The 24,885-nt window shown below is 62.8% G+C and overlaps 11 non-coding genes across 11 annotated transcripts; all 11 read right to left on the bottom strand.

Moving 5' to 3' along the window:
- Positions 1–242: 242 nt before the first annotated feature.
- On the bottom strand, positions 243–361 carry LOC142865563 (5S ribosomal RNA). The gene has a single exon (XR_012915767.1). It is a non-coding gene; the product is annotated as a 5S ribosomal RNA (ribosomal RNA).
- A 2,195-nt stretch (positions 362–2,556) lies between these two features.
- Positions 2,557–2,675, bottom strand: LOC142865562 (5S ribosomal RNA). The gene has a single exon (XR_012915766.1). It is a non-coding gene; the product is annotated as a 5S ribosomal RNA (ribosomal RNA).
- Positions 2,676–4,827: 2,152 nt separating this feature from the next.
- Positions 4,828–4,946, bottom strand: LOC142865561 (5S ribosomal RNA). Its single transcript, XR_012915765.1, has one exon. It is a non-coding gene; the product is annotated as a 5S ribosomal RNA (ribosomal RNA).
- Positions 4,947–7,137: 2,191 nt separating this feature from the next.
- LOC142865560 (5S ribosomal RNA) lies at positions 7,138–7,256 on the bottom strand. The gene has a single exon (XR_012915764.1). It is a non-coding gene; the product is annotated as a 5S ribosomal RNA (ribosomal RNA).
- Positions 7,257–9,471: 2,215 nt separating this feature from the next.
- Positions 9,472–9,590, bottom strand: LOC142865559 (5S ribosomal RNA). Its single transcript, XR_012915763.1, has one exon. It is a non-coding gene; the product is annotated as a 5S ribosomal RNA (ribosomal RNA).
- Positions 9,591–11,782: 2,192 nt separating this feature from the next.
- LOC142865558 (5S ribosomal RNA) lies at positions 11,783–11,901 on the bottom strand. Its single transcript, XR_012915762.1, has one exon. It is a non-coding gene; the product is annotated as a 5S ribosomal RNA (ribosomal RNA).
- Positions 11,902–14,083: 2,182 nt separating this feature from the next.
- On the bottom strand, positions 14,084–14,202 carry LOC142865556 (5S ribosomal RNA). Its single transcript, XR_012915760.1, has one exon. It is a non-coding gene; the product is annotated as a 5S ribosomal RNA (ribosomal RNA).
- Positions 14,203–16,398: 2,196 nt separating this feature from the next.
- On the bottom strand, positions 16,399–16,517 carry LOC142865555 (5S ribosomal RNA). The gene has a single exon (XR_012915759.1). It is a non-coding gene; the product is annotated as a 5S ribosomal RNA (ribosomal RNA).
- A 2,189-nt stretch (positions 16,518–18,706) lies between these two features.
- Positions 18,707–18,825, bottom strand: LOC142865554 (5S ribosomal RNA). The gene has a single exon (XR_012915758.1). It is a non-coding gene; the product is annotated as a 5S ribosomal RNA (ribosomal RNA).
- A 2,106-nt stretch (positions 18,826–20,931) lies between these two features.
- LOC142865553 (5S ribosomal RNA) lies at positions 20,932–21,050 on the bottom strand. The gene has a single exon (XR_012915757.1). It is a non-coding gene; the product is annotated as a 5S ribosomal RNA (ribosomal RNA).
- Positions 21,051–23,241: 2,191 nt separating this feature from the next.
- LOC142865552 (5S ribosomal RNA) lies at positions 23,242–23,360 on the bottom strand. The gene has a single exon (XR_012915756.1). It is a non-coding gene; the product is annotated as a 5S ribosomal RNA (ribosomal RNA).
- Positions 23,361–24,885: the final 1,525 nt, after the last annotated feature.

Raw genomic sequence — 24,885 nt, 5'->3', positions numbered from 1 at the left:
TCCAGGGTGTGGGTTCCCACAGACCAGACCTTTGGTCTGAGACCTGACAGTCCAGATGCCACGCAGGCTGCCGCGTGGCGGCGGTGTCGCGGCTCGGGACAAGAGGAGGCCCCACGGTGCGGGCCGGGGCGCCTGGCACCGTGGCGGGCGCTGAGGGTCGGGTTGCCCCCCCCCTCCCGGCCGCCTCCGGGCTCCCAGAAAGGGGACAGAACCAGAGGCAGAAAAAAAAAAAAAAAAAAAAAAGCCTACGGCACCCGGTATTCCCAGGCGGTCTCCCATCCAAGTACTAACCAGGCCCGACCCTGCTTAGCTTCCGAGATCAGACGAGATCGGGCGCGTTCAGGGTGGTATGGCCGTAGACGGCGGAGGGCGCGCCTGCCCCGCTCAAGAAGCCGAGCCTCTCTGCGCTTCCCGCCGCCTCCTCCCCCCGCCCCAGGCCCCGCGCCAGCGCTGACCCGCGCCGGGCCGGGCCGGGCCGGGCCGGGCCGGGCCGGGTCGGGCCGGGCGGGCCGGGCCTGTTGAGTTCGCCGCCGCCGCCGCCGGCCGGTTCCCAGGGGCTCCGCGGGACCGGGGTGCCGGGCGGGGCGGGCAGGGTGGGGGGCTGTCTTCACACACACACACACACACACACACACACACACACACACACACACGCACACACACGCACACACAAGGTGCGCCTCCACGGCTGGACCCGCCAAGGTGGAGACCTTCCAGCCCCCCTCCTCTCCTCGCCTCGCCTCCTTCACCTACCCGCCCCCCATCCCCCCCGGCGCGCCGCTGCTGACTGCGCACGCGCGGGGCGCTCGCCCTTTGCCTCCCGCCTCTCTCCCTCACAACCCCTTTGGGCTGCGCCCCCCGCCCTGCGTGTGGGCTGCCGCCTATTCGCCGGGCCAGGGCTGGGGCACAGCGCATGGGGGAGGGGAGCGAGTGTAGGCGCGTGTCTGGGGATGTGTGCCATGGGTGGGGTGGGGGGGTTTGGGGGGCGCTGAAGAAATCAGTCCCCTCCATCTCCTCCCTCTGGAAAACGCCCAAGGCCTTGGAGAACTGCCGGCACCGCTACCCTACTCTGTGTCCTCCTGTGGCCCAGTCCAAGGGGCCTGGGCCTGGCCGGGCGTGGATTGGACCCCAACCACCCTGGGGTGTGGGCTTGCTACAAATCGGCGATTCGATATTTGATTCCGGCTTCATTGAGGTCATTTCACTAATGAGTGCACCGTAAACAGTTTCCTCATGCATTTGTGAGGGTGGCAACTGAAAGAGAATTTTAAAGCTGACAGAATAGGCGAGGAAAGGCGTAGGACATTTCAAAACCCAGTAAGGAAGACTTTCCCGACAGGCAAGAAAGAAACAAGCAAAGGAAAACACCGGTAGCCCGCCCGGATCAGAGTCTGCTCCTTAGAGAAAGTGCCCTGAGCAGGTTCACGCGTGGGTCGCCAGCGGCCTCCAGAAGCGCGAGGCCTGCAGTCTAGGCAAAAGACACCTGCGCTCGGGTGTGTGTGGCGGCACAATTCACCATTGCAAAGGTGTGGAAACGACCCGAGTGCCCATCGACCCATGAGTGGATTAATAAAATGTGGCGCGTGGACACCACGGAGTGCCGTTCGGCTATGAGGAGCAGCGGTGAGAGGGCACCTCTCGTGTTCTCCTGGCCAGAGCTGGAAGCCGTTCCAGTAAGCCAAGTATCCCAAGAATGGACACACGAGCACCAGGTGCGCGCGCCCACCGGCAAATTGGTACGAGCCGACGGACACCTGAGTGGACATAGAGGAGTGACCCTCGTCGGGTGGGTGTCGGGCGGGTGGGGGGAGGGGATGGACCTACACATCCATTAGGAATGGGGTGGGTGCGCACCAACCGGGGGATGGGCGCACTTGAAGCTCGGACGCGAGGGGGGAGGCGGGCAGAGGGCAATGCACCTGACCTTGACACTTGTGCCCCCACGACACGCTGGGAGAAAACGAGAAATAAATGAATGAGAACACAGGGGGGAGGGGGGCACGGGCAATACACGGAACCTTAATACTTGTACTCCCATAATATGCTTGGAAAAAGAGAGAAAAGAAAATGCAATAATGGAGACAAGAGACAGTTTTTTAAAAAATGAATCCGAAGAGAAAAGTGAAAGGAGGCCTGTCCAGCAGGTCTGGGTGTGACTCCGGATCCCCCAACATCCGGTGCCACCACCAAAGAGTCCTACGTGTAGCCCATAGAACCCCCAAAGCAACGGGACGAGTTCTGGTCACATACTCCCTCAAAATGACATCCTGGCCTTCTTCTGGAACTCCCTGCCCTCTCAGACTCTCGAGGTTTCCTCCAGGGTGTGGGTTCCCACAGACCAGACCTTTGGTCTGAGACCTGACAGTCCAGATGCCACGCAGGCTGCCGCGTGGCGGCGGTGTCGCGGCTCAGGACAAGAGGAGGCCCCACGGTGCGGGCCGGGGCGCCTGGCACCGTGGCGGGCGCTGAGGGTCGGGTTGCCCCCCCCCTCCCGGCCGCCTCCGGGATCCCAGAAAGGGGACAGAACCAGAGGCAGAAAAAAAAAAAAAAAAAAAAAGCCTACGGCACCCGGTATTCCCAGGCGGTCTCCCATCCAAGTACTAACCAGGCCCGACCCTGCTTAGCTTCCGAGATCAGACGAGATCGGGCGCGTTCAGGGTGGTATGGCCGTAGACGGCGGAGGGCGCGCCTGCCCCGCTCAAGAAGCCGAGCCTCTCTGCGCTTCCCGCCGCCTCCTCCCCCCGCCCCAGGCCCCGCGCCAGCGCTGACCCGCGCCGGGCCGGGCCGGGCGGGCCGGGCCTGTTGAGTTCGCCGCCGCCGCCGCCGGCCGGTTCCCAGGGGCTCCGCGGGACCGGGGTGCCGGGCGGGGCGGGCAGGGTGGGGGGCTGTCTTCACACACACACACACACACACACACACACACACACACACGCACACACACGCACACACAAGGTGCGCCTCCACGGCTGGACCCGCCAAGGTGGAGACCTTCCAGCCCCCCTCCTCTCCTCGCCTCGCCTCCTTCACCTACCCGCCCCCCATCCCCCCCGGCGCGCCGCTGCTGACTGCGCACGCGCGGGGCGCTCGCCCTTTGCCTCCCGCCTCTCTCCCTCACAACCCCTTTGGGCTGCGCCCCCCGCCCTGCGTGTGGGCTGCCGCCTATTCGCCGGGCCAGGGCTGGGGCACAGCGCATGGGGGAGGGGAGCGAGTGTAGGCGCGTGTCTGGGGATGTGTGCCATGGGTGGGGTGGGGGGGTTTGGGGGGCGCTGAAGAAATCAGTCCCCTCCATCTCCTCCCTCTGGAAAACGCCCAAGGCCTTGGAGAACTGCCGGCACCGCTACCCTACTCTGTGTCCTCCTGTGGCCCAGTCCAAGGGGCCTGGGCCTGGCCGGGCGTGGATTGGACCCCAACCACCCTGGGGTGTGGGCTTGCTACAAATCGGCGATTCGATATTTGATTCCGGCTTCATTGAGGTCATTTCACTAATGAGTGCACCGTAAACAGTTTCCTCATGCATTTGTGAGGGTGGCAACTGAAAGAGAATTTTAAAGCTGACAGAATAGGCGAGGAAAGGCGTAGGACATTTCAAAACCCAGTAAGGAAGACTTTCCCGACAGGCAAGAAAGAAACAAGCAAAGGAAAACACCGGTAGCCCGCCCGGATCAGAGTCTGCTCCTTAGAGAAAGTGCCCTGAGCAGGTTCACGCGTGGGTCGCCAGCGGCCTCCAGAAGCGCGAGGCCTGCAGTCTAGGCAAAAGACACCTGCGCTCGGGTGTGTGTGGCGGCACAATTCACCATTGCAAAGGTGTGGAAACGACCCGAGTGCCCATCGACCCATGAGTGGATTAATAAAATGTGGCGCGTGGACACCACGGAGTGCCGTTCGGCTATGAGGAGCAGCGGTGAGAGGGCACCTCTCGTGTTCTCCTGGCCAGAGCTGGAAGCCGTTCCAGTAAGCCAAGTATCCCAAGAATGGACACACGAGCACCAGGTGCGCGCGCCCACCGGCAAATTGGTACGAGCCGACGGACACCTGAGTGGACATAGAGGAGTGACCCTCGTCGGGTGGGTGTCGGGCGGGTGGGGGGAGGGGATGGACCTACACATCCATTAGGAATGGGGTGGGTGCGCACCAACCGGGGGATGGGCGCACTTGAAGCTCGGACGCGAGGGGGGAGGCGGGCAGAGGGCAATGCACCTGACCTTGACATTTGTGCCCCCACGACACGCTGGGAGAAAACGAGAAATAAATGAATGAGAACACAGGGGGGAGGGGGGCACGGGCAATACACGGAACCTTAATACTTGTACTCCCATAATATGCTTGGAAAAAGAGAGAAAAGAAAATGCAATAATGGAGACAAGAGACAGTTTTTTAAAAAATGAATCCGAAGAGAAAAGTGAAAGGAGGCCTGTCCAGCAGGTCTGGGTGTGACTCCGGATCCCCCAACATCCGGTGCCACCACCAAAGAGTCCTACGTGTAGCCCATAGAACCCCCAAAGCAACGGGACGAGTTCTGGTCACATACTCCCTCAAAATGACATCCTGGCCTTCTTCTGGAACTCCCTCCCCTCTCAGACTCTCGAGGTTTCCTCCAGGGTGTGGGTTCCCACAGACCAGACCTTTGGTCTGAGACCTGACAGTCCAGATGCCACGCAGGCTGCCGCGTGGCGGCGGTGTCGCGGCTCGGGACAAGAGGAGGCCCCACGGTGCGGGCCGGGGCGCCTGGCACCGTGGCGGGCGCTGAGGGTCGGGTTGCCCCCCCCCTCCCGGCCGCCTCCGGGCTCCCAGAAAGGGGACAGAACCAGAGGCAGAAAAAAAAAAAAAAGCCTACGGCACCCGGTATTCCCAGGCGGTCTCCCATCCAAGTACTAACCAGGCCCGACCCTGCTTAGCTTCCGAGATCAGACGAGATCGGGCGCGTTCAGGGTGGTATGGCCGTAGACGGCGGAGGGCGCGCCTGCCCCGCTCAAGAAGCCGAGCCTCTCTGCGCTTCCCGCCGCCTCCTCCCCCCGCCCCAGGCCCCGCGCCAGCGCTGACCCGCGCCGGGCCGGGCCGGGCCGGGCCGGGCCGGGTCGGGCCGGGCGGGCCGGGCCTGTTGAGTTCGCCGCCGCCGCCGCCGCCGCCGGCCGGTTCCCAGGGGCTCCGCGGGACCGGGGTGCCGGGCGGGGCGGGCAGGGTGGGGGGCTGTCTTCACACACACACACACACACACACACACACACACACACACGCACACACACGCACACACAAGGTGCGCCTCCACGGCTGGACCCGCCAAGGTGGAGACCTTCCAGCCCCCCTCCTCTCCTCGCCTCGCCTCCTTCACCTACCCGCCCCCCATCCCCCCCGGCGCGCCGCTGCTGACTGCGCACGCGCGGGGCGCTCGCCCTTTGCCTCCCGCCTCTCTCCCTCACAACCCCTTTGGGCTGCGCCCCCCGCCCTGCGTGTGGGCTGCCGCCTATTCGCCGGGCCAGGGCTGGGGCACAGCGCATGGGGGAGGGGAGCGAGTGTAGGCGCGTGTCTGGGGATGTGTGCCATGGGTGGGGTGGGGGGGTTTGGGGGGCGCTGAAGAAATCAGTCCCCTCCATCTCCTCCCTCTGGAAAACGCCCAAGGCCTTGGAGAACTGCCGGCACCGCTACCCTACTCTGTGTCCTCCTGTGGCCCAGTCCAAGGGGCCTGGGCCTGGCCGGGCGTGGATTGGACCCCAACCACCCTGGGGTGTGGGCTTGCTACAAATCGGCGATTCGATATTTGATTCCGGCTTCATTGAGGTCATTTCACTAATGAGTGCACCGTAAACAGTTTCCTCGTGCATTTGTGAGGGTGGCAACTGAAAGAGAATTTTAAAGCTGACAGAATAGGCGAGGAAAGGCGTAGGACATTTCAAAACCCAGTAAGGAAGACTTTCCCGACAGGCAAGAAAGAAACAAGCAAAGGAACACACCGGTAGCCCGCCCGGATCAGAGTCTGCTCCTTAGAGAAAGTGCCCTGAGCAGATTCACGCGTGGGTCGCCAGCGGCCTCCAGAAGCGCGAGGCCTGCAGTCTAGGCAAAAGACACCTGCGCTCGGGTGTGTGTGGCGGCACAATTCACCATTGCAAAGGTGTGGAAACGACCCGAGTGCCCATCGACCCATGAGTGGATTAATAAAATGTGGCGCGTGGACACCACGGAGTGCCGTTCGGCTATGAGGAGCAGCGGTGAGAGGGCACCTCTCGTGTTCTCCTGGCCAGAGCTGGAAGCCGTTCCAGTAAGCCAAGTATCCCAAGAATGGACACACGAGCACCAGGTGCGCGCGCCCACCGGCAAATTGGTACGAGCCGACGGACACCTGAGTGGACATAGAGGAGTGACCCTCGTCGGGTGGGTGTCGGGCGGGTGGGGGGAGGGGATGGACCTACACATCCATTAGGAATGGGGTGGGTGCGCACCAACCGGGGGATGGGCGCACTTGAAGCTCGGACGCGAGGGGGGAGGCGGGCAGAGGGCAATGCACCTGACCTTGACACTTGTGCCCCCACGACACGCTGGGAGAAAACGAGAAATAAATGAATGAGAACACAGGGGGGAGGGGGGCACGGGCAATACACGGAACCTTAATACTTGTACTCCCATAATATGCTTGGAAAAAGAGAGAAAAGAAAATGCAATAATGGAGACAAGAGACAGTTTTTTAAAAAATGAATCCGAAGAGAAAAGTGAAAGGAGGCCTGTCCAGCAGGTCTGGGTGTGACTCCGGATCCCCCAACATCCGGTGCCACCACCAAAGAGTCCTACGTGTAGCCCATAGAACCCCCAAAGCAACGGGACGAGTTCTGGTCACATACTCCCTCAAAATGACATCCTGGCCTTCTTCTGGAACTCCCTGCCCTCTCAGACTCTCGAGGTTTCCTCCAGGGTGTGGGTTCCCACAGACCAGACCTTTGGTCTGAGACCTGACAGTCCAGATGCCACGCAGGCTGCCGCGTGGCGGCGGTGTCGCGGCTCGGGACAAGAGGAGGCCCCACGGTGCGGGCCGGGGCGCCTGGCACCGTGGCGGGCGCTGAGGGTCGGGTTGCCCCCCCCCTCCCGGCCGCCTCCGGGCTCCCAGAAAGGGGACAGAACCAGAGGCAGAAAAAAAAAAAAAAAAAAAAAAGCCTACGGCACCCGGTATTCCCAGGCGGTCTCCCATCCAAGTACTAACCAGGCCCGACCCTGCTTAGCTTCCGAGATCAGACGAGATCGGGCGCGTTCAGGGTGGTATGGCCGTAGACGGCGGAGGGCGCGCCTGCCCCGCTCAAGAAGCCGAGCCTCTCTGCGCTTCCCGCCGCCTCCTCCCCCCGCCCCAGGCCCCGCGCCAGCGCTGACCCGCGCCGGGCCGGGCCGGGCCGGGCCGGGCCGGGCCGGGCCGGGTCGGGCCGGGCCGGGCCGGGTCGGGCCGGGCGGGCCGGGCCTGTTGAGTTCGCCGCCGCCGCCGCCGGCCGGTTCCCAGGGGCTCCGCGGGACCGGGGTGCCGGGCGGGGCGGGCAGGGTGGGGGGCTGTCTTCACACACACACACACACACACACACACACACACACACACGCACACACACGCACACACAAGGTGCGCCTCCACGGCTGGACCCGCCAAGGTGGAGACCTTCCAGCCCCCCTCCTCTCCTCGCCTCGCCTCCTTCACCTACCCGCCCCCCATCCCCCCCGGCGCGCCGCTGCTGACTGCGCACGCGCGGGGCGCTCGCCCTTTGCCTCCCGCCTCTCTCCCTCACAACCCCTTTGGGCTGCGCCCCCCGCCCTGCGTGTGGGCTGCCGCCTATTCGCCGGGCCAGGGCTGGGGCACAGCGCATGGGGGAGGGGAGCGAGTGTAGGCGCGTGTCTGGGGATGTGTGCCATGGGTGGGGTGGGGGGGTTTGGGGGGCGCTGAAGAAATCAGTCCCCTCCATCTCCTCCCTCTGGAAAACGCCCAAGGCCTTGGAGAACTGCCGGCACCGCTACCCTACTCTGTGTCCTCCTGTGGCCCAGTCCAAGGGGTCTGGGCCTGGCCGGGCGTGGATTGGACCCCAACCACCCTGGGGTGTGGGCTTGCTACAAATCGGCGATTCGATATTTGATTCCGGCTTCATTGAGGTCATTTCACTAATGAGTGCACCGTAAACAGTTTCCTCGTGCATTTGTGAGGGTGGCAACTGAAAGAGAATTTTAAAGCTGACAGAATAGGCGAGGAAAGGCGTAGGACATTTCAAAACCCAGTAAGGAAGACTTTCCCGACAGGCAAGAAAGAAACAAGCAAAGGAAAACACCGGTAGCCCGCCCGGATCAGAGTCTGCTCCTTAGAGAAAGTGCCCTGAGCAGGTTCACGCGTGGGTCGCCAGCGGCCTCCAGAAGCGCGAGGCCTGCAGTCTAGGCAAAAGACACCTGCGCTCGGGTGTGTGTGGCGGCACAATTCACCATTGCAAAGGTGTGGAAACGACCCGAGTGCCCATCGACCCATGAGTGGATTAATAAAATGTGGCGCGTGGACACCACGGAGTGCCGTTCGGCTATGAGGAGCAGCGGTGAGAGGGCACCTCTCGTGTTCTCCTGGCCAGAGCTGGAAGCCGTTCCAGTAAGCCAAGTATCCCAAGAATGGACACACGAGCACCAGGTGCGCGCGCCCACCGGCAAATTGGTACGAGCCGACGGACACCTGAGTGGACATAGAGGAGTGACCCTCGTCGGGTGGGTGTCGGGCGGGTGGGGGGAGGGGATGGACCTACACATCCATTAGGAATGGGGTGGGTGCGCACCAACCGGGGGATGGGCGCACTTGAAGCTCGGACGCGAGGGGGGAGGCGGGCAGAGGGCAATGCACCTGACCTTGACACTTGTGCCCCCACGACACGCTGGGAGAAAACGAGAAATAAATGAATGAGAACACAGGGGGGAGGGGGGCACGGGCAATACACGGAACCTTAATACTTGTACTCCCATAATATGCTTGGAAAAAGAGAGAAAAGAAAATGCAATAATGGAGACAAGAGACAGTTTTTTAAAAAATGAATCCGAAGAGAAAAGTGAAAGGAGGCCTGTCCAGCAGGTCTGGGTGTGACTCCGGATCCCCCAACATCCGGTGCCACCACCAAAGAGTCCTACGTGTAGCCCATAGAACCCCCAAAGCAACGGGACGAGTTCTGGTCACATACTCCCTCAAAATGACATCCTGGCCTTCTTCTGGAACTCCCTGCCCTCTCAGACTCTCGAGGTTTCCTCCAGGGTGTGGGTTCCCACAGACCAGACCTTTGGTCTGAGACCTGACAGTCCAGATGCCACGCAGGCTGCCGCGTGGCGGCGGTGTCGCGGCTCGGGACAAGAGGAGGCCCCACGGTGCGGGCCGGGGCGCCTGGCACCGTGGCGGGCGCTGAGGGTCGGGTTGCCCCCCCCCTCCCGGCCGCCTCCGGGCTCCCAGAAAGGGGACAGAACCAGAGGCAGAAAAAAAAAAAAAAAAAAAAAAGCCTACGGCACCCGGTATTCCCAGGCGGTCTCCCATCCAAGTACTAACCAGGCCCGACCCTGCTTAGCTTCCGAGATCAGACGAGATCGGGCGCGTTCAGGGTGGTATGGCCGTAGACGGCGGAGGGCGCGCCTGCCCCGCTCAAGAAGCCGAGCCTCTCTGCGCTTCCCGCCGCCTCCTCCCCCCGCCCCAGGCCCCGCGCCAGCGCTGACCCGCGCCGGGCCGGGCCGGGCCGGGCCGGGCCGGGCCGGGTCGGGCCGGGCGGGCCGGGCCTGTTGAGTTCGCCGCCGCCGCCGCCGGCCGGTTCCCAGGGGCTCCGCGGGACCGGGGTGCCGGGCGGGGCGGGCAGGGTGGGGGGCTGTCTTCACACACACACACACACACACACACACACACACACACACGCACACACACGCACACACAAGGTGCGCCTCCACGGCTGGACCCGCCAAGGTGGAGACCTTCCAGCCCCCCTCCTCTCCTCGCCTCGCCTCCTTCACCTACCCGCCCCCCATCCCCCCCGGCGCGCCGCTGCTGACTGCGCACGCGCGGGGCGCTCGCCCTTTGCCTCCCGCCTCTCTCCCTCACAACCCCTTTGGGCTGCGCCCCCCGCCCTGCGTGTGGGCTGCCGCCTATTCGCCGGGCCAGGGCTGGGGCACAGCGCATGGGGGAGGGGAGCGAGTGTAGGCGCGTGTCTGGGGATGTGTGCCATGGGTGGGGTGGGGGGGTTTGGGGGGCGCTGAAGAAATCAGTCCCCTCCATCTCCTCCCTCTGGAAAACGCCCAAGGCCTTGGAGAACTGCCGGCACCGCTACCCTACTCTGTGTCCTCCTGTGGCCCAGTCCAAGGGGCCTGGGCCTGGCCGGGCGTGGATTGGACCCCAACCACCCTGGGGTGTGGGCTTGCTACAAATCGGCGATTCGATATTTGATTCCGGCTTCATTGAGGTCATTTCACTAATGAGTGCACCGTAAACAGTTTCCTCGTGCATTTGTGAGGGTGGCAACTGAAAGAGAATTTTAAAGCTGACAGAATAGGCGAGGAAAGGCGTAGGACATTTCAAAACCCAGTAAGGAAGACTTTCCCGACAGGCAAGAAAGAAACAAGCAAAGGAAAACACCGGTAGCCCGCCCGGATCAGAGTCTGCTCCTTAGAGAAAGTGCCCTGAGCAGGTTCACGCGTGGGTCGCCAGCGGCCTCCAGAAGCGCGAGGCCTGCAGTCTAGGCAAAAGACACCTGCGCTCGGGTGTGTGTGGCGGCACAATTCACCATTGCAAAGGTGTGGAAACGACCCGAGTGCCCATCGACCCATGAGTGGATTAATAAAATGTGGCGCGTGGACACCACGGAGTGCCGTTCGGCTATGAGGAGCAGCGGTGAGAGGGCACCTCTCGTGTTCTCCTGGCCAGAGCTGGAAGCCGTTCCAGTAAGCCAAGTATCCCAAGAATGGACACACGAGCACCAGGTGCGCGCGCCCACCGGCAAATTGGTACGAGCCGACGGACACCTGAGTGGACATAGAGGAGTGACCCTCGTCGGGTGGGTGTCGGGCGGGTGGGGGGAGGGGATGGACCTACACATCCATTAGGAATGGGGTGGGTGCGCACCAACCGGGGGATGGGCGCACTTGAAGCTCGGACGCGAGGGGGGAGGCGGGCAGAGGGCAATGCACCTGACCTTGACACTTGTGCCCCCACGACACGCTGGGAGAAAACGAGAAATAAATGAATGAGAACACAGGGGGGAGGGGGGCACGGGCAATACACGGAACCTTAATACTTGTACTCCCATAATATGCTTGGAAAAAGAGAGAAAAGAAAATGCAATAATGGAGACAAGAGACAGTTTTTTAAAAAATGAATCCGAAGAGAAAAGTGAAAGGAGGCCTGTCCAGCAGGTCTGGGTGTGACTCCGGATCCCCCAACATCCGGTGCCACCACCAAAGAGTCCTACGTGTAGCCCATAGAACCCCCAAAGCAACGGGACGAGTTCTGGTCACATACTCCCTCAAAATGACATCCTGGCCTTCTTCTGGAACTCCCTGCCCTCTCAGACTCTCGAGGTTTCCTCCAGGGTGTGGGTTCCCACAGACCAGACCTTTGGTCTGAGACCTGACAGTCCAGATGCCACGCAGGCTGCCGCGTGGTGGCGGTGTCGCGGCTCGGGACAAGAGGAGGCCCCACGGTGCGGGCCGGGGCGCCTGGCACCGTGGCGGGCGCTGAGGGTCGGGTTGCCCCCCCCCCTCCCGGCCGCCACCGGGCTCCCAGAAAGGGGACAGAACCAGAGGCAGAAAAAAAAAAAAAAAAAAAAAAAGCCTACGGCACCCGGTATTCCCAGGCGGTCTCCCATCCAAGTACTAACCAGGCCCGACCCTGCTTAGCTTCCGAGATCAGACGAGATCGGGCGCGTTCAGGGTGGTATGGCCGTAGACGGCGGAGGGCGCGCCTGCCCCGCTCAAGAAGCCGAGCCTCTCTGCGCTTCCCGCCGCCTCCTCCCCCCGCCCCAGGCCCCGCGCCAGCGCTGACCCGCGCCGGGCCGGCCCGGGCCGGGCCGGGCCGGGCCGGGTCGGGCCGGGCGGGCCGGGCCTGTTGAGTTCGCCGCCGCCGCCGCCGGCCGGTTCCCAGGGGCTCCGCGGGACCGGGGTGCCGGGCGGGGCGGGCAGGGTGGGGGGCTGTCTTCACACACACACACACACACACACACACACACACACACACGCACACACACGCACACACAAGGTGCGCCTCCACGGCTGGACCCGCCAAGGTGGAGACCTTCCAGCCCCCCTCCTCTCCTCGCCTCGCCTCCTTCACCTACCCGCCCCCCATCCCCCCCGGCGCGCCGCTGCTGACTGCGCACGCGCGGGGCGCTCGCCCTTTGCCTCCCGCCTCTCTCCCTCACAACCCCTTTGGGCTGCGCCCCCCGCCCTGCGTGTGGGCTGCCGCCTATTCGCCGGGCCAGGGCTGGGGCACAGCGCATGGGGGAGGGGAGCGAGTGTAGGCGCGTGTCTGGGGATGTGTGCCATGGGTGGGGTGGGGGGGTTTGGGGGGCGCTGAAGAAATCAGTCCCCTCCATCTCCTCCCTCTGGAAAACGCCCAAGGCCTTGGAGAACTGCCGGCACCGCTACCCTACTCTGTGTCCTCCTGTGGCCCAGTCCAAGGGGCCTGGGCCTGGCCGGGCGTGGATTGGACCCCAACCACCCTGGGGTGTGGGCTTGCTACAAATCGGCGATTCGATATTTGATTCCGGCTTCATTGAGGTCATTTCACTAATGAGTGCACCGTAAACAGTTTCCTCGTGCATTTGTGAGGGTGGCAACTGAAAGAGAATTTTAAAGCTGACAGAATAGGCGAGGAAAGGCGTAGGACATTTCAAAACCCAGTAAGGAAGACTTTCCCGACAGGCAAGAAAGAAACAAGCAAAGGAAAACACCGGTAGCCCGCCCGGATCAGAGTCTGCTCCTTAGAGAAAGTGCCCTGAGCAGGTTCACGCGTGGGTCGCCAGCGGCCTCCAGAAGCGCGAGGCCTGCAGTCTAGGCAAAAGACACCTGCGCTCGGGTGTGTGTGGCGGCACAATTCACCATTGCAAAGGTGTGGAAACGACCCGAGTGCCCATCGACCCATGAGTGGATTAATAAAATGTGGCGCGTGGACACCACGGAGTGCCGTTCGGCTATGAGGAGCAGCGGTGAGAGGGCACCTCTCGTGTTCTCCTGGCCAGAGCTGGAAGCCGTTCCAGTAAGCCAAGTATCCCAAGAATGGACACACGAGCACCAGGTGCGCGCGCCCACCGGCAAATTGGTACGAGCCGACGGACACCTGAGTGGACATAGAGGAGTGACCCTCGTCGGGTGGGTGTCGGGCGGGTGGGGGGAGGGGATGGACCTACACATCCATTAGGAATGGGGTGGGTGCGCACCAACCGGGGGATGGGCGCACTTGAAGCTCGGACGCGAGGGGGGAGGCGGGCAGAGGGCAATGCACCTGACCTTGACACTTGTGCCCCCACGACACGCTGGGAGAAAACGAGAAATAAATGAATGAGAACACAGGGGGGAGGGGGGCACGGGCAATACACGGAACCTTAATACTTGTACTCCCATAATATGCTTGGAAAAAGAGAGAAAAGAAAATGCAATAATGGAGACAAGAGACAGTTTTTTAAAAAATGAATCCGAAGAGAAAAGTGAAAGGAGGCCTGTCCAGCAGGTCTGGGTGTGACTCCGGATCCCCCAACATCCGGTGCCACCACCAAAGAGTCCTACGTGTAGCCCATAGAACCCCCAAAGCAACGGGACGAGTTCTGGTCACATACTCCCTCAAAATGACATCCTGGCCTTCTTCTGGAACTCCCTGCCCTCTCAGACTCTCGAGGTTTCCTCCAGGGTGTGGGTTCCCACAGACCAGACCTTTGGTCTGAGACCTGACAGTCCAGATGCCACGCAGGCTGCCGCGTGGCGGCGGTGTCGCGGCTCGGGACAAGAGGAGGCCCCACGGTGCGGGCCGGGGCGCCTGGCACCGTGGCGGGCGCTGAGGGTCGGGTTGCCCCCCCCCTCCCGGCCGCCTCCGGGCTCCCAGAAAGGGGACAGAACCAGAGGCAGAAAAAAAAAAAAAAGCCTACGGCACCCGGTATTCCCAGGCGGTCTCCCATCCAAGTACTAACCAGGCCCGACCCTGCTTAGCTTCCGAGATCAGACGAGATCGGGCGCGTTCAGGGTGGTATGGCCGTAGACGGCGGAGGGCGCGCCTGCCCCGCTCAAGAAGCCGAGCCTCTCTGCGCTTCCCGCCGCCTCCTCCCCCCGCCCCAGGCCCCGCGCCAGCGCTGACCCGCGCCGGGCCGGGCCGGGCCGGGCCGGGCCGGGTCGGGCCGGGCGGGCCGGGCCTGTTGAGTTCGCCGCCGCCGCCGCCGCCGCCGGCCGGTTCCCAGGGGCTCCGCGGGACCGGGGTGCCGGGCGGGGCGGGCAGGGTGGGGGGCTGTCTTCACACAAACACACACACACACACACACACACACACACACACACGCACACACACGCACACACAAGGTGCGCCTCCACGGCTGGACCCGCCAAGGTGGAGACCTTCCAGCCCCCCTCCTCTCCTCGCCTCGCCTCCTTCACCTACCCGCCCCCCATCCCCCCCGGCGCGCCGCTGCTGACTGCGCACGCGCGGGGCGCTCGCCCTTTGCCTCCCGCCTCTCTCCCTCACAACCCCTTTGGGCTGCGCCCCCCGCCCTGCGTGTGGGCTGCCGCCTATTCGCCGGGCCAGGGCTGGGGCACAGCGCATGGGGGAGGGGAGCGAGTGTAGGCGCGTGTCTGGGGATGTGTGCCATGGGTGGGGTGGGGGGGTTTGGGGGGCGCTGAAGAAATCAGTCCCCTCCATCTCCTCCCTCTGGAAAACGCCCAAGGCCTTGGAGAACTGCCGGCACCGCTACCCTACTCTGTGTCCTCCTGTGGCCCAGTCCAAGGGGCCTGGGCCTGGCCGGGCGTGGATTGGACCCCAACCACCCTGGGGTGTGGGCTTGCTACAAATCGGCGATTCGATATTTGATTCCGGCTTCATTGAGGTCATTTCACTAATGAGTGCACCGTAAACAGTTTCCTCGTGCATTTGTGAGGGTGGCAACTGAAAGAGAATTTTAAAGCTGACAGAATAGGCGAGGAAAGGCGTAGGACATTTCAAAACCCAGTAAGGAAGACTTTCCCGACAGGCAAGAAAGAAACAAGCAAAGGAACACACCGGTAGCCCGCCCGGATCAGAGTCTGCTCCTTAGAGAAAGTGCCCTGAGCAGATTCACGCGTGGGTCGCCAGCGGCCTCCAGAAGCGCGAGGCCTGCAGTCTAGGCAAAAGACACCTGCGCTCGGGTGTGTGTGGCGGCACAATTCACCATTGCAAAGGTGTGGAAACGACCCGAGTGCCCATCGACCCATGAGTGGATTAATAAAATGTGGCGCGTGGACACCACGGAGTGCCGTTCGGCTATGAGGAGCAGCGGTGAGAGGGCACCTCTCGTGTTCTCCTGGCCAGAGCTGGAAGCCGTTCCAGTAAGCCAAGTATCCCAAGAATGGACACACGAGCACCAGGTGCGCGCGCCCACCGGCAAATTGGTACGAGCCGACGGACACCTGAGTGGACATAGAGGAGTGACCCTCGTCGGGTGGGTGTCGGGCGGGTGGGGGGAGGGGATGGACCTACACATCCATTAGGAATGGGGTGGGTGCGCACCAACCGGGGGATGGGCGCACTTGAAGCTCGGACGCGAGGGGGGAGGCGGGCAGAGGGCAATGCACCTGACCTTGACACTTGTGCCCCCACGACACGCTGGGAGAAAACGAGAAATAAATGAATGAGAACACAGGGGGGAGGGGGGCACGGGCAATACACGGAACCTTAATACTTGTACTCCCATAATATGCTTGGAAAAAGAGAGAAAAGAAAATGCAATAATGGAGACAAGAGACAGTTTTTTAAAAAATGAATCCGAAAAGAAAAGTGAAAGGAGGCCTGTCCAGCAGGTCTGGGTGTGACTCCGGATCCCCCAACATCCGGTGCCACCACCAAAGAGTCCTACGTGTAGCCCATAGAACCCCCAAAGCAACGGGACGAGTTCTGGTCACATACTCCCTCAAAATGACATCCTGGCCTTCTTCTGGAACTCCCTGCCCTCTCAGACTCTCGAGGTTTCCTCCAGGGTGTGGGTTCCCACAGACCAGACCTTTGGTCTGAGACCTGACAGTCCAGATGCCACGCAGGCTGCCGCGTGGCGGCGGTGTCGCGGCTCGGGACAAGAGGAGGCCCCACGGTGCGGGCCGGGGCGCCTGGCACCGTGGCGGGCGCTGAGGGTCGGGTTGCCCCCCCCCTCCCGGCCGCCTCCGGGCTCCCAGAAAGGGGACAGAACCAGAGGCAGAAAAAAAAAAAAAAAAAAAAAAAGCCTACGGCACCCGGTATTCCCAGGCGGTCTCCCATCCAAGTACTAACCAGGCCCGACCCTGCTTAGCTTCCGAGATCAGACGAGATCGGGCGCGTTCAGGGTGGTATGGCCGTAGACGGCGGAGGGCGCGCCTGCCCCGCTCAAGAAGCCGAGCCTCTCTGCGCTTCCCGCCGCCTCCTCCCCCCGCCCCAGGCCCCGCGCCAGCGCTGACCCGCGCCGGGCCGGGCCGGGCCGGGCCGGGCCGGGCCGGGTCGGGCCGGGCGGGCCGGGCCTGTTGAGTTCGCCGCCGCCGCCGCCGGCCGGTTCCCAGGGGCTCCGCGGGACCGGGGTGCCGGGCGGGGCGGGCAGGGTGGGGGGCTGTCTTCACACACACACACACACACACACACACACACACACACGCACACACACGCACACACAAGGTGCGCCTCCACGGCTGGACCCGCCAAGGTGGAGACCTTCCAGCCCCCCTCCTCTCCTCGCCTCGCCTCCTTCACCTACCCGCCCCCCATCCCCCCCGGCGCGCCGCTGCTGACTGCGCACGCGCGGGGCGCTCGCCCTTTGCCTCCCGCCTCTCTCCCTCACAACCCCTTTGGGCTGCGCCCCCCGCCCTGCGTGTGGGCTGCCGCCTATTCGCCGGGCCAGGGCTGGGGCACAGCGCATGGGGGAGGGGAGCGAGTGTAGGCGCGTGTCTGGGGATGTGTGCCATGGGTGGGGTGGGGGGGTTTGGGGGGCGCTGAAGAAATCAGTCCCCTCCATCTCCTCCCTCTGGAAAACGCCCAAGGCCTTGGAGAACTGCCGGCACCGCTACCCTACTCTGTGTCCTCCTGTGGCCCAGTCCAAGGGGCCTGGGCCTGGCCGGGCGTGGATTGGACCCCAACCACCCTGGGGTGTGGGCTTGCTACAAATCGGCGATTCGATATTTGATTCCGGCTTCATTGAGGTCATTTCACTAATGAGTGCACCGTAAACAGTTTCCTCGTGCATTTGTGAGGGTGGCAACTGAAAGAGAATTTTAAAGCTGACAGAATAGGCGAGGAAAGGCGTAGGACATTTCAAAACCCAGTAAGGAAGACTTTCCCGACAGGCAAGAAAGAAACAAGCAAAGGAAAACACCGGTAGCCCGCCCGGATCAGAGTCTGCTCCTTAGAGAAAGTGCCCTGAGCAGGTTCACGCGTGGGTCGCCAGCGGCCTCCAGAAGCGCGAGGCCTGCAGTCTAGGCAAAAGACACCTGCGCTCGGGTGTGTGTGGCGGCACAATTCACCATTGCAAAGGTGTGGAAGCGACCCGAGTGCCCATCGACCCATGAGTGGATTAATAAAATGTGGCGCGTGGACACCACGGAGTGCCGTTCGGCTATGAGGAGCAGCGGTGAGAGGGCACCTCTCGTGTTCTCCTGGCCAGAGCTGGAAGCCGTTCCAGTAAGCCAAGTATCCCAAGAATGGACACACGAGCACCAGGTGCGCGCGCCCACCGGCAAATTGGTACGAGCCGACGGACACCTGAGTGGACATAGAGGAGTGACCCTCGTCGGGTGGGTGTCGGGCGGGTGGGGGGAGGGGATGGACCTACACATCCATTAGGAATGGGGTGGGTGCGCACCAACCGGGGGATGGGCGCACTTGAAGCTCGGACGCGAGGGGGGAGGCGGGCAGAGGGCAATGCACCTGACCTTGACACTTGTGCCCCCACGACACGCTGGGAGAAAACGAGAAATAAATGAATGAGAACACAGGGGGGAGGGGGGCACGGGCAATACACGGAACCTTAATACTTGTACTCCCATAATATGCTTGGAAAAAGAGAGAAAAGAAAATGCAATAATGGAGACAAGAGACAGTTTTTTAAAAAATGAATCCGAAGAGAAAAGTGAAAGGAGGCCTGTCCAGCAGGTCTGGGTGTGACTCCGGATCCCCCAACATCCGGTGCCACCACCAAAGAGTCCTACGTGTAGCCCATAGAACCCCCAAAGCAACGGGACGAGTTCTGGTCACATACTCCCTCAAAATGACATCCTGGCCTTCTTCTGGAACTCCCTGCCCTCTCAGACTCTCGAGGTTTCCTCCAGGGTGTGGGTTCCCACAGACCAGACCTTTGGTCTGAGACCTGACAGTCCAGATGCCACGCAGGCTGCCGCGTGGCGGCGGTGTCGCGGCTCGGGACAAGAGGAGGCCCCACGGTGCGGGCCGGGGCGCCTGGCACCGTGGCGGGCGCTGAGGGTCGGGTTGCCCCCCCCCTCCCGGCCGCCTCCGGGCTCCCAGAAAGGGGACAGAACCAGAGGCAGAAAAAAAAAAAAAAAAAAAAAAAGCCTACGGCACCCGGTATTCCCAGGCGGTCTCCCATCCAAGTACTAACCAGGCCCGACCCTGCTTAGCTTCCGAGATCAGACGAGATCGGGCGCGTTCAGGGTGGTATGGCCGTAGACGGCGGAGGGCGCGCCTGCCCCGCTCAAGAAGCCGAGCCTCTCTGCGCTTCCCGCCGCCTCCTCCCCCCGCCCCAGGCCCCGCGCCAGCGCTGACCCGCGCCGGGCCGGGCCGGGCCGGGCCGGGCCGGGCCGGGTCGGGCCGGGCGGGCCGGGCCTGTTGAGTTCGCCGCCGCCGCCGCCGGCCGGTTCCCAGGGGCTCCGCGGGACCGGGGTGCCGGGCGGGGCGGGCAGGGTGGGGGGCTGTCTTCACACACACACACACACACACACACACACACACACACACACGCACACACACGCACACACAAGGTGCGCCTCCACGGCTGGACCCGCCAAGGTGGAGACCTTCCAGCCCCCCTCCTCTCCTCGCCTCGCCTCCTTCACCTACCCGCCCCCCATCCCCCCCGGCGCGCCGCTGCTGACTGCGCACGCGCGGGGCGCTCGCCCTTTGCCTCCCGCCTCTCTCCCTCACAACCCCTTTGGGCTGCGCCCCCCGCCCTGCGTGTGGGCTGCCGCCTATTCGCCGGGCCAGGGCTGGGGCACAGCGCATGGGGGAGGGGAGCGAGTGTAGGCGCGTGTCTGGGGATGTGTGCCATGGGTGGGGTGGGGGGGTTTGGGGGGCGCTGAAGAAATCAGTCCCCTCCATCTCCTCCCTCTGGAAAACGCCCAAGGCCTTGGAGAACTGCCGGCACCGCTACCCTACTCTGTGTCCTCCTGTGGCCCAGTCCAAGGGGCCTGGGCCTGGCCGGGCGTGGATTGGACCCCAACCACCCTGGGGTGTGGGCTTGCTACAAATCGGCGATTCGATATTTGATTCCGGCTTCATTGAGGTCATTTCACTAATGAGTGCACCGTAAACAGTTTCCTCATGCATTTGTGAGGGTGGCAACTGAAAGAGAATTTTAAAGCTGACAGAATAGGCGAGGAAAGGCGTAGGACATTTCAAAACCCAGTAAGGAAGACTTTCCCGACAGGCAAGAAAGAAACAAGCAAAGGAAAACACCGGTAGCCCGCCCGGATCAGAGTCTGCTCCTTAGAGAAAGTGCCCTGAGCAGGTTCACGCGTGGGTCGCCAGCGGCCTCCAGAAGCGCGAGGCCTGCAGTCTAGGCAAAAGACACCTGCGCTCGGGTGTGTGTGGCGGCACAATTCACCATTGCAAAGGTGTGGAAGCGACCCGAGTGCCCATCGACCCATGAGTGGATTAATAAAATGTGGCGCGTGGACACCACGGAGTGCCGTTCGGCTATGAGGAGCAGCGGTGAGAGGGCACCTCTCGTGTTCTCCTGGCCAGAGCTGGAAGCCGTTCCAGTAAGCCAAGTATCCCAAGAATGGACACACGAGCACCAGGTGCGCGCGCCCACCGGCAAATTGGTACGAGCCGACGGACACCTGAGTGGACATAGAGGAGTGACCCTCGTCGGGTGGGTGTCGGACGCGAGGGGGGAGGCGGGCAGAGGGCAATGCACCTGACCTTGACATTTGTGCCCCCACGACACGCTGGGAGAAAACGAGAAATAAATGAATGAGAACACAGGGGGAAGGGGGGCACGGGCAATACACGGAACCTTAATACTTGTACTCCCATAATATGCTTGGAAAAAGAGAGAAAAGAAAATGCAATAATGGAGACAAGAGACAGTTTTTTAAAAAATGAATCCGAAGAGAAAAGTGAAAGGAGGCCTGTCCAGCAGGTCTGGGTGTGACTCCGGATCCCCCAACATCCGGTGCCACCACCAAAGAGTCCTACGTGTAGCCCATAGAACCCCCAAAGCAACGGGACGAGTTCTGGTCACATACTCCCTCAAAATGACATCCTGGCCTTCTTCTGGAACTCCCTGCCCTCTCAGACTCTCGAGGTTTCCTCCAGGGTGTGGGTTCCCACAGACCAGACCTTTGGTCTGAGACCTGACAGTCCAGATGCCACGCAGGCTGCCGCGTGGCGGCGGTGTCGCGGCTCGGGACAAGAGGAGGCCCCACGGTGCGGGCCGGGGCGCCTGGCACCGTGGCGGGCGCTGAGGGTCGGGTTGCCCCCCCCCTCCCGGCCGCCTCCGGGCTCCCAGAAAGGGGACAGAACCAGAGGCAGAAAAAAAAAAAAAAAAAAAAAAAAGCCTACGGCACCCGGTATTCCCAGGCGGTCTCCCATCCAAGTACTAACCAGGCCCGACCCTGCTTAGCTTCCGAGATCAGACGAGATCGGGCGCGTTCAGGGTGGTATGGCCGTAGACGGCGGAGGGCGCGCCTGCCCCGCTCAAGAAGCCGAGCCTCTCTGCGCTTCCCGCCGCCTCCTCCCCCCGCCCCAGGCCCCGCGCCAGCGCTGACCCGCGCCGGGCCGGCCCGGGCCGGGCCGGGCCGGGCCGGGTCGGGCCGGGCGGGCCGGGCCTGTTGAGTTCGCCGCCGCCGCCGCCGGCCGGTTCCCAGGGGCTCCGCGGGACCGGGGTGCCGGGCGGGGCGGGCAGGGTGGGGGGCTGTCTTCACACACACACACACACACACACACACACACACACACACGCACACACACGCACACACAAGGTGCGCCTCCACGGCTGGACCCGCCAAGGTGGAGACCTTCCAGCCCCCCTCCTCTCCTCGCCTCGCCTCCTTCACCTACCCGCCCCCCATCCCCCCCGGCGCGCCGCTGCTGACTGCGCACGCGCGGGGCGCTCGCCCTTTGCCTCCCGCCTCTCTCCCTCACAACCCCTTTGGGCTGCGCCCCCCGCCCTGCGTGTGGGCTGCCGCCTATTCGCCGGGCCAGGGCTGGGGCACAGCGCATGGGGGAGGGGAGCGAGTGTAGGCGCGTGTCTGGGGATGTGTGCCATGGGTGGGGTGGGGGGGTTTGGGGGGCGCTGAAGAAATCAGTCCCCTCCATCTCCTCCCTCTGGAAAACGCCCAAGGCCTTGGAGAACTGCCGGCACCGCTACCCTACTCTGTGTCCTCCTGTGGCCCAGTCCAAGGGGCCTGGGCCTGGCCGGGCGTGGATTGGACCCCAACCACCCTGGGGTGTGGGCTTGCTACAAATCGGCGATTCGATATTTGATTCCGGCTTCATTGAGGTCATTTCACTAATGAGTGCACCGTAAACAGTTTCCTCGTGCATTTGTGAGGGTGGCAACTGAAAGAGAATTTTAAAGCTGACAGAATAGGCGAGGAAAGGCGTAGGACATTTCAAAACCCAGTAAGGAAGACTTTCCCGACAGGCAAGAAAGAAACAAGCAAAGGAAAACACCGGTAGCCCGCCCGGATCAGAGTCTGCTCCTTAGAGAAAGTGCCCTGAGCAGGTTCACGCGTGGGTCGCCAGCGGCCTCCAGAAGCGCGAGGCCTGCAGTCTAGGCAAAAGACACCTGCGCTCGGGTGTGTGTGGCGGCACAATTCACCATTGCAAAGGTGTGGAAACGACCCGAGTGCCCATCGACCCATGAGTGGATTAATAAAATGTGGCGCGTGGACACCACGGAGTGCCGTTCGGCTATGAGGAGCAGCGGTGAGAGGGCACCTCTCGTGTTCTCCTGGCCAGAGCTGGAAGCCGTTCCAGTAAGCCAAGTATCCCAAGAATGGACACACGAGCACCAGGTGCGCGCGCCCACCGGCAAATTGGTACGAGCCGACGGACACCTGAGTGGACATAGAGGAGTGACCCTCGTCGGGTGGGTGTCGGGCGGGTGGGGGGAGGGGATGGACCTACACATCCATTAGGAATGGGGTGGGTGCGCACCAACCGGGGGATGGGCGCACTTGAAGCTCGGACGCGAGGGGGGAGGCGGGCAGAGGGCAATGCACCTGACCTTGACACTTGTGCCCCCACGACACGCTGGGAGAAAACGAGAAATAAATGAATGAGAACACAGGGGGGAGGGGGGCACGGGCAATACACGGAACCTTAATACTTGTACTCCCATAATATGCTTGGAAAAAGAGAGAAAAGAAAATGCAATAATGGAGACAAGAGACAGTTTTTTAAAAAATGAATCCGAAGAGAAAAGTGAAAGGAGGCCTGTCCAGCAGGTCTGGGTGTGACTCCGGATCCCCCAACATCCGGTGCCACCACCAAAGAGTCCTACGTGTAGCCCATAGAACCCCCAAAGCAACGGGACGAGTTCTGGTCACATACTCCCTCAAAATGACATCCTGGCCTTCTTCTGGAACTCCCTGCCCTCTCAGACTCTCGAGGTTTCCTCCAGGGTGTGGGTTCCCACAGACCAGACCTTTGGTCTGAGACCTGACAGTCCAGATGCCACGCAGGCTGCCGCGTGGTGGCGGTGTCGCGGCTCGGGACAAGAGGAGGCCCCACGGTGCGGGCCGGGGCGCCTGGCACCGTGGCGGGCGCTGAGGGTCGGGTTGCCCCCCCCCCTCCCGGCCGCCACCGGGCTCCCAGAAAGGGGACAGAACCAGAGGCAGAAAAAAAAAAAAAAAAAAAAAAGCCTACGGCACCCGGTATTCCCAGGCGGTCTCCCATCCAAGTACTAACCAGGCCCGACCCTGCTTAGCTTCCGAGATCAGACGAGATCGGGCGCGTTCAGGGTGGTATGGCCGTAGACGGCGGAGGGCGCGCCTGCCCCGCTCAAGAAGCCGAGCCTCTCTGCGCTTCCCGCCGCCTCCTCCCCCCGCCCCAGGCCCCGCGCCAGCGCTGACCCGCGCCGGGCCGGCCCGGGCCGGGCCGGGCCGGGCCGGGTCGGGCCGGGCGGGCCGGGCCTGTTGAGTTCGCCGCCGCCGCCGCCGGCCGGTTCCCAGGGGCTCCGCGGGACCGGGGTGCCGGGCGGGGCGGGCAGGGTGGGGGGCTGTCTTCACACACACACACACACACACACACACACACACACACACGCACACACACGCACACACAAGGTGCGCCTCCACGGCTGGACCCGCCAAGGTGGAGACCTTCCAGCCCCCCTCCTCTCCTCGCCTCGCCTCCTTCACCTACCCGCCCCCCATCCCCCCCGGCGCGCCGCTGCTGACTGCGCACGCGCGGGGCGCTCGCCCTTTGCCTCCCGCCTCTCTCCCTCACAACCCCTTTGGGCTGCGCCCCCCGCCCTGCGTGTGGGCTGCCGCCTATTCGCCGGGCCAGGGCTGGGGCACAGCGCATGGGGGAGGGGAGCGAGTGTAGGCGCGTGTCTGGGGATGTGTGCCATGGGTGGGGTGGGGGGGTTTGGGGGGCGCTGAAGAAATCAGTCCCCTCCATCTCCTCCCTCTGGAAAACGCCCAAGGCCTTGGAGAACTGCCGGCACCGCTACCCTACTCTGTGTCCTCCTGTGGCCCAGTCCAAGGGGCCTGGGCCTGGCCGGGCGTGGATTGGACCCCAACCACCCTGGGGTGTGGGCTTGCTACAAATCGGCGATTCGATATTTGATTCCGGCTTCATTGAGGTCATTTCACTAATGAGTGCACCGTAAACAGTTTCCTCGTGCATTTGTGAGGGTGGCAACTGAAAGAGAATTTTAAAGCTGACAGAATAGGCGAGGAAAGGCGTAGGACATTTCAAAACCCAGTAAGGAAGACTTTCCCGACAGGCAAGAAAGAAACAAGCAAAGGAAAACACCGGTAGCCCGCCCGGATCAGAGTCTGCTCCTTAGAGAAAGTGCCCTGAGCAGGTTCACGCGTGGGTCGCCAGCGGCCTCCAGAAGCGCGAGGCCTGCAGTCTAGGCAAAAGACACCTGCGCTCGGGTGTGTGTGGCGGCACAATTCACCATTGCAAAGGTGTGGAAACGACCCGAGTGCCCATCGACCCATGAGTGGATTAATAAAATGTGGCGCGTGGACACCACGGAGTGCCGTTCGGCTATGAGGAGCAGCGGTGAGAGGGCACCTCTCGTGTTCTCCTGGCCAGAGCTGGAAGCCGTTCCAGTAAGCCAAGTATCCCAAGAATGGACACACGAGCACCAGGTGCGCGCGCCCACCGGCAAATTGGTACGAGCCGACGGACACCTGAGTGGACATAGAGGAGTGACCCTCGTCGGGTGGGTGTCGGGCGGGTGGGGGGAGGGGATGGACCTACACATCCATTAGGAATGGGGTGGGTGCGCACCAACCGGGGGATGGGCGCACTTGAAGCTCGGACGCGAG

This window comes from Microcebus murinus, chromosome 29 (assembly GCF_040939455.1).
Source record: "Microcebus murinus isolate Inina chromosome 29, M.murinus_Inina_mat1.0, whole genome shotgun sequence".
NCBI lineage: Eukaryota > Metazoa > Chordata > Mammalia > Primates > Cheirogaleidae > Microcebus > Microcebus murinus.
The sequence above is the reverse complement of the archived record's forward strand: the minus strand, read 5'-3'. Positions and strand labels throughout refer to the sequence as shown.